Source organism: Leptonychotes weddellii, chromosome 1 (genome assembly GCF_054177405.1).
Source record: "Leptonychotes weddellii isolate Sample4059 chromosome 1, ASM5417740v2, whole genome shotgun sequence".
Taxonomy (NCBI): Eukaryota; Metazoa; Chordata; class Mammalia; order Carnivora; family Phocidae; genus Leptonychotes; species Leptonychotes weddellii.
Window position 1 is genome coordinate 99,236,188 of NC_138369.1, and position 8,075 is coordinate 99,244,262.

Sequence of the window (8,075 nt, forward strand, 5' to 3'; positions counted from 1 at the left end):
GGAAAATACTACATACTATTGCTTCTCTTCGAAGTTCACAATGTATATCAATACATTAAAGGTTCTGAGAAACCCTACAATAATGAATGTGTTTCAACATTATTTAATCCAGTACTTGCAGAAATTATGTGGCCATGAAACTCTTTCTTGTAGGTTTCTTTTTACAATTCACTTTGAGAAACATTGCTCTGGTCAAATGCATCCCACTAACCCATCATCATTTAAATGTGTTATTTCCACAGGAGTCAGTTATGTCATTCTTCTTATTCCCACAGTTTTTGTTTTTCAGAGGGTGACATTTCTTGGCTATCTTCCCAGATTCTCAAACTTTGCTCACGCAGTATGGAAAAATAAAATTCTCCTTGCAAAGCAAGGTAAAGAGGAAACAGAAATCATTTGAGCTAGTGTCGTTATCTTGTTACATCAGTTAGCTCTGAAAGTTTTGACAGGGACCTAGAGAATACAAGGATACAAGAGAAGACCAGAAGCTCCCACTTAGGGCACCCAGCTGGATTGGACAGTGGAGCATGTGACTCTTGCTCTCAGTATGGTAAGTTTGAGCCCCATGTTGGGTGTAGGGATTACTTAAAAATAAAATCTTAGGGGCGCCTGGGTAGCTCAGTCATTAAGCGTCTGCCTTCGGCTCAGGTCATGATCCCGGGGTCCTGGGATCGAGCCCCGCATCGGGCTCCCTGCTCCGCGGGAAGCCTGCTTCTCCCTCTCCCACTCCCCCTGCTTGTGTTCCCTCTCTCGCTGTGTCTCTCTCTGTCAAATAAATAAATACAATCTTAAAAAAAAAAAAAAAAGAAGCTCCCACTTGATGAAATGTACTTTTTAAAGGGTCATCTTTTCTGAGGCTTTCTGAGGATCTCTAATTGCAACTGATATTTTTAAGAGCCAGATAAATAGGATAACTAGTGGGAAACTGTTACCCGTGTGATGCGGAAGGGGACTTTCTGGAAACTAAAACTTATCCTATCTCTGGACATCTTCAATCTGAGTTTTATCTTGATGATAAGAGAAAAGTTAACTCAATGAGTTAAAAGCCATTGTTATTTGTACCTGATTTTTGTCTTGCCCCTTGGCCAGCTGACCAGTAAGATAGTTATTCCTTTTTTGGTCTGTTCTTCACCTTCGTCTCTCTTACGACTCTGATTGCCATTTTGGATTCTGCACATGGGGAGACAGCAGCTTCTGAAAAAACAGATGACCAGCTTGAGAGTGAATAACGAAAAATTTATTTTCTAAAATGAGTAAGCTAGGATGTAACTTACAAACTTGCTGAATTCCTCGATGGAATTACAAATAGAGAAGGTGCCCAGAATATTAGAATTGAAAGAGAAAATGATGGCTATCTCATACAACATCTACCCTCCTCCCATTTCTCTATTAATAGAAGAGGAGACTTGGGATTGGACTGCAAGGGAGGGTGTGTGGTCCCCAGCAAGAGCCGGCACAGTCATGGAGAGCTGGCTTCCACCTGAGCAAGGCTACTTACCAGCTGGGGAACCCTAAGCCATCAGTCACTGCCTCTGCAGAACTTGGAATCATTGCTGCTCTGTCCTCCTTTATGGGCGGTCGCAAGGAGTAAAGTAAGATCAGGTGAGTTTGCAACTGGGCAACTTCTACATGAGAGGTTGCAAACTGATGGCCTGTCATTTTCCTGATGTGTTTTCCTGAAATTTATGATAGCTTCAACTCTTAAATTAGGAGAAGTTATTTGAAAATCTTGCCATTTCTGACAACATGGATGGAGCTAGAGGGTATAATGCTAAATGAAATAAGTCAGACAGAGAAAGACAAATACCATATGATTTCACTCATATGTGGAATCCAAAACACAAAACAAGCAAAGTTAAACAGAAACAGACTCATAAATACAAAGAAAAAAATGGATGGTTTGACAGAGGAAAGGGAGGTGGCAAGACGGGTGAATAGGTGAAGGGGACTGAGGTACAAACTTGCAGTTATAAAATAAATAAGTCACAGGGATAAAAATTACAGCAGAGGGAATAGAGTCAATAATGCTGTAATAACTTTGTATGACAAATGGTAACAACACTCACCGTGGTGAGCATTTTCTAATGTGTATAAATGTCAAATCACTATGTTGTACACCTGAAACTAATATAATACTGTATGTCAACTATACTTCAGTTAAAAACAAATTGGTTTTCCATCAGGTTTTTAGATACTTTGTATAAATAAATTTATTTGTAGAAATGTAAGCAAGCAGATAATCAGAACCCCTTGTTGAAATTAAGAAAACAAGGTCTTTCAATATTGGGCCCTCATTCCTACACACACGGAGCTCAGGAGCATTCCCCCCTTTTGATGGGGTATATGATCTCCAGGTTACATCTGTGCCTACCCCTACCTATTTGTTAATGAGACTTGTGTGGTACAGAGAGGCTTTGGATTTCTTAACCTTTGTAAAAGAGTGAGTTGGAATATTGGGAGTCAGGGTATCTGCACTCCAACTTCCTCCTGGACATAATGTATCATTTCTTTACACTAAGGTTGGAGCTTTGATTTATTTATAAGTCCATAATCACTGACAACACTGAACTTTACCAGATCCCTGTTCTTCTGGAAAACAGGGAAGATTAATCCTCCCAACCTTTTGTTTCCTGAAATCCTCCACCCTTCTGTGTTACTAGAAAGGGCTCCTGTAAAGAATTACCCTTCCCCTTAAGACATGCAAACACTCCCTTGTTTACCCATGAGAGAGCCAGACACAGACCCTTCAAATTCCTGTTCTTTATCTAGTTAAAAAACAAAATTCAACTGAGTGAATTTGAAGATCTGTTTGGCTTTATTCAAAGATTCATGAACTGGGCAGCCTCCCATGTAACAAATAGAAAATTGCTCCAAAGAACTATATAAATTGGGAGATTTTCATAGGCAGAAGGGGTCAGGTCAAGGATGTTACTAGCAAGGAATGGATTGTTTCAGGCAAGGCCACCTTCCTTTGGGGGATGGTAAGGGTCTATCAGGCAGATTTCCTCCCTAGTGCTGACCAGGAAATTCCAGACCGACTGGTTAAGATTATATTCCTGGAAAAGGCTGCAACTGTAGTTCGGTTGGGTATGATGTTTGGTGATGTGTTTTTACACAGGTGACTCCATTTGGGGCCTGTTGTCTCTTTAATAGTCTCAAAAATGACCGGATGAATTGACCCCTCCCCACTGGGGAAAGAAGAATTACCTCTGCCTTCAAGATCCTTCTAGCTGGACTAAGAATCAAATTGACATGAGACAGATTAACAAGAAAATTCTGCATGTATGGAGAATCCATACAGACATGGAAATTCCAAAGACACTCAGGCAAATATATGTCATTCTGAACTAAGGAGAAGGGGGCAGGGGTCTGGGACTTCAAAGGGAAGGAATGCAATTCGAAGGACAATGAAAAAGAGTAAATGTCTGGTCAACAAGCATCTGCCGGGCCACTCAGAAGCCATGGGACTTAGGAGTTTGATCCCACAGGCCTTGCTATGTTCCTGCCTGTCTCTCTTACCTAGTTCATGTGCTAGTGTAGTTATCTGTGGTGACAGTTCTCTTCCTGGAGCAGGGCCTCTATCTAAATTCTTCAAAGTAATTGTGGGGGAGCAAAAAGTTTCTTCCTGAGTCTTTTGAGTCTTGATTGTGTTCAGTTCAGCATAATCTGCATGCCATAGTGGGCTATCTTAAGGCAGCCTGCCCTTGGCCCCTACACCACCAACCCCAAAAAAACCCCACTAACTAGACACAAATATAAATTTTTTTTTTGATCGGCTGACTGACTGGGGCTTCCCCTGAAGATAGAAGCAACTCCCCCTGTAAGATCACCTCACCTATAATTTGCGTACTCCTCCCTATAAAAAGTCTTAGGGGAAACCTGCAGTGACATTGATCTTGACATCTAGAAGGCTCTTTCTATTGCAACAGTCTGACTAAAGTCAGTTTCCTTACCTTATTTGTTCAGATTTATTTGCCTTTGACACCCTGGTTCCTAAAACTGTATAGAATCTTTGCACAGAGCACGAATCCTATTAAGCATTTCAGACTGAGTCACAGTGTTGGACAGTGGTTGAGTGTTCTCCTAGCTTAGGGGCTGTTGGAGAAAGGGAAGCTCTAAGGAGGCAGGACGGGAGAGCAGGACAAATCTAGAGATAGTTTGAAGAGAATAGTGGAAGGTGTGTCTTTGTGATGGGCAGAAAATTCTCTAAAAGTCATTTCCATTCACTCAAGACAATTCCATAAGCTAAGACATGCCACCTCCAGTTATCTCATCAAAACCCAGCCCTGATCACTGCACTGATCTATTCAAAAGACTGTGGCTGTTCTCCATTGCCTTTGGGGTCCAGACCAAAATCTGTAGTGTGGCACAGAAGATGCTTCACAACGTGATCCTATCCAGTCTTTCCCGTAGCTTCTCCCCACCAATCCTCAAGCCACACCCTCCCCCAATACAGCAATACGAATGAAGCATCCAATTTTGGGCGAGCGTTCCTGGGGAGACCTGAGCTCCACGCCCCATATTAGGACTCTGGCACGACTCCAGGAGCGCCGTTTACTGAGGAAAACCAGTGGCCCTGGGAGAAACGGGAAAAAACCAATGTGGGAGCTCCGGTTAATCCCGGGAACCTGGCATTAAGGCAGTCCCGCTGTGGACCGTGCACGGTATCAGCTGGCCATTAAGGGAGAGAGACGAGGGCCATAGAAGAGCATCGTGCTTCCTGGGAAACCCGGCGCGGACGGAAAGACAGCCTCCGATTTTCTGGTTCTAATCTCTCCATGGCTTTGAGTTATTTTACAACCTTTTCAGTTGTAAGTAGTTGATAGCAATGCAAAATGTTCTCATGAACATGCAAATTTTGTCCTGAGAGAGGTCGAATTGATTTCCCTAGCCCCTGTGGAAAAACCAGTTTGCTTCCGTTTACGTATTAATGTCACTATTTCTGATCTATAAACACATCCGTTCTTAGAGTTATAATGCCTGCCTGGTTCCTTCATTGATTAATGAGCAAAATTAAACCTTTAGCATATACATGCAATTGATCCTTGAACAACACCGGGGTTAGGGGCACTGACACCCACAGTCAAAAATCCACACGTGGGGCGCCTGGGTGGCTCAGTTGGTTAAGCGACTGCCTTCGGCTCAGGTCATGATCTTGGAGTCCCTGGATCGAGTCCCGCATCAGGCTCCCTGCTTGTCAGGGAGTCTGCTTCTCCCTCTGACCCTCCCCCCTCTCATGTGCTTTCTCTCTCTCTCATTCTCTCTCTCTCAAATAAATAAATAAAATCTTAAAAAAAAAATTCACACGTAACTTTTGACTCCCCCCAAAACTTTACTGTTGACCAGAAGCCTTATGATAACAGTTGATTAACACATATTTTGTATGTTATATATCTACATTATTCTTACAATAAAGTGAGTAGAGAAAAATCATAAGGAAGAGAAAATACATTTATAGTACAGTACTCTACTGTATTTATTGAAAAAATCCGTGTATAAGTGGACCCATGCAGTTTAAACCAATGTTGTTCAAGAGTGAACTGTGTGTGTGTGTGTGATGATTTTAATTATCTTTTAATAGAGGGTTAGATGCTGTCTGGTCCCACCCAAAATTCTTCCAAATCTACCCAGAGACAAATTGTCTCATCATCTTGAGAGAGTCGCAGGAGATGGAGGGTTGATGTCACTATGCCAGGACTAAAAAAATGAATTGTGAAACATCATGAAAGAAGACCTTCTTCACCCTGGGAGCAGCTCCAGCAGCTGGGAAGACACCAGCATCAACAGGTGGAGGATTTGTGCCCAGGTCAGTCGGCAGGGGGGCGGCAACATTGGTCAGCTTCTGTGCCACAGTGGCAGTGGGTTAAGGAGAGCTGTGTCTAAGGACAGACATCACAGCCAGCCATGGACAGAAGGGAAGCCTGGAGGCCTGAGGAATGGATGAGCCTGCGAGCCCAGTGGGCCTCAAACCTACAGGGTTTTCTTGTCGTCATTGTTAAATATTCCCAACATTCTTTGAATACCCTTTTTTTTTTTAAGATTGTATTTATTTATTTGACAGAGAGAGACACAGCGAGAGAGGGAACACAAGCAGGGGGAGTGGGAGAGGGAGAAGCTGGGCTTCTCCCCGCCGAGCAGGGAGACTGACGCTGGGCTCAATCCCAGGACCCTGGGATCCTGACCTGAGCTGAAGGCAGACGCTTAACGACTGGGCCACCCAGGTGCCCCTGAATATCCTCCTTAAGGCAGACATGGGACTGGGGAGGAAAGAAAGGATTAGGTTACTTTGGTGCTGTATTCAAGTTCTTGGATCCTGATGTGGGAAACAAAAGCAGAAGAAAAATTATTAAATTTCCTTACTACCTACAGCCCACTGACAAGTCCTTGAAACAGGCAGAGTGACTTTCCTCTAGGGACTCAACTGCTTCGATGTTAATACTTTGCTAAGGGCAAAAGGCAATCTTAGCCTGACCCTCAGGATCCTGTAAGTCTACTTTAACATATAAAAATTCCTTTAGATATTTCATTTATCTCTAAACCTCCCCCCTCAAAGATATGTGTTGGCAATCATCCCCCAAGCATATGGCTCACCAATATACATCTGAAGGGTCTCATGACTCAGGTTTTATTAGCCCGTAATAAATGACCATTTCCCAACAATAGCTAGCCCCCTTAAGGTCCTGGAAACCTTGCTTCTAAATTCCTTAGAGACTTACGCTATCCCTAACCCCTGCCCCAACTTGAAAGTATATAATGAACCACTACCTTTTTTCACCAAAGACTTCTCAAGAATTCTTTCTTGGCCATTGGCTTCTAACCCTAACGTCTTTCCTACATCAATCTTCGTACTCGTTATTAAAGAATCTGGGATACCAGGTTATGTAAGAAAGCAAGTATCTTATGGTATAGAAAATACGCTCTTGAGATGCCCATCTGTTGAGATCACCCCTTCTTCAAACATCCCTCCCCGAGCACACTAGTATCCATACCAGTTATCAATCAAAGACTATGGTCAGTCTCTCCTCGGCGGTCAGGGATTGTCAACGTATCTGCCATTTTCAGATGACATCGGTGACTATGAAGGCTACAATGCAATCAATTTCAAAATGAAATTGCAAGTCTTCTGAAAGATGTGGGTGTGTGAAACAATGAGTCTGACACTGGAGGAGTGTTTGAAGCATGTGCGAAGCCATGACAGGCAGGAAGAGACAGTTAATAACAGAGGGGAAAAAAAAAAAACTGACCAGATTTGGCAGACATGGTAGGTGACTCATTCAACATCTTCCACCCCCTTCTTTTCCTGCCTGTCTCTACTTTAGAAGCTGGAAAAGCTGAAATAACCTTTCTCCCTGTCTTTCCTGCAGCCAACGTGAACCGGACTGCCCAAGTTCAAATCTGGCTTCACCTCTTCCTAACTACATGATCCTGAGCAAGTCATTTAGCTCTCTTTCCCTCAGTTCGCTCATCTGTAAAATGTACCTGCCTTGTGGAGTTGTTCTGAGGATTAAATGAGTTAATATATGCAATGCCCTAAGAATAGTTCCTGGTGAAGAAAACAAAAATGCTAACTCAGGGGTACCCGGCTCTTGGTAGAGGATGCAACTCTTGATCTTGGGGTCATGAGTTCAAGCCCCATGTGGGCCATAGAGCCTACTTAAAAAAAAAAAAAAGGCAACACTAACTCAAAAACCTGGGTGGCTCGGTCATTGGGCGTCTGCCTTCAGCTCGGGTCATGGTCTCAGGGTCCTGGGATCGAGCCCCGTGTCGGGCTCCCTGCTCGGCGGGGGGCCTGCTTCTCCCTCTCCCTCTGCCACTCCCCGTGCTTCTGCTGTCCTGCTCTCTCTCTGTCAAATAAATAAATAAAATCTTTAAAAAAAAAAAAGATATCTGCACCCCCATGTACACTGCAGTATTATTTATAATAGCCAAGATATGGAAGCAACTTAAGTGTCCACTGATGGATGAATGGATAGAAAAGATGTGATATATATATGCGTGTGATATATACACAGACTGGAGTACTACTCAGCCATAAAAAAAAAAAGAATGAAATCTTGCCATTTTCAACAAAAGTG

The 8,075-nt window shown here is 43.0% G+C and overlaps 1 long non-coding RNA gene across 2 annotated transcripts; it reads left to right on the top strand.

Moving 5' to 3' along the window:
* Window positions 1–399: 399 nt before the first annotated feature.
* Window positions 400–7,882, top strand: LOC115943920 (uncharacterized). Of its 2 annotated transcripts, none has more exons than XR_014147924.1 (5): window positions 400–550; window positions 1,397–1,602; window positions 3,119–4,811; window positions 5,582–5,806; window positions 7,365–7,882. It is a non-coding gene; the product is annotated as an uncharacterized LOC115943920 (long non-coding RNA). The 2 variants fall into 2 exon arrangements; XR_004078488.2 differs by having other exon boundaries at window positions 3,154–4,811.
* Window positions 7,883–8,075: the final 193 nt, after the last annotated feature.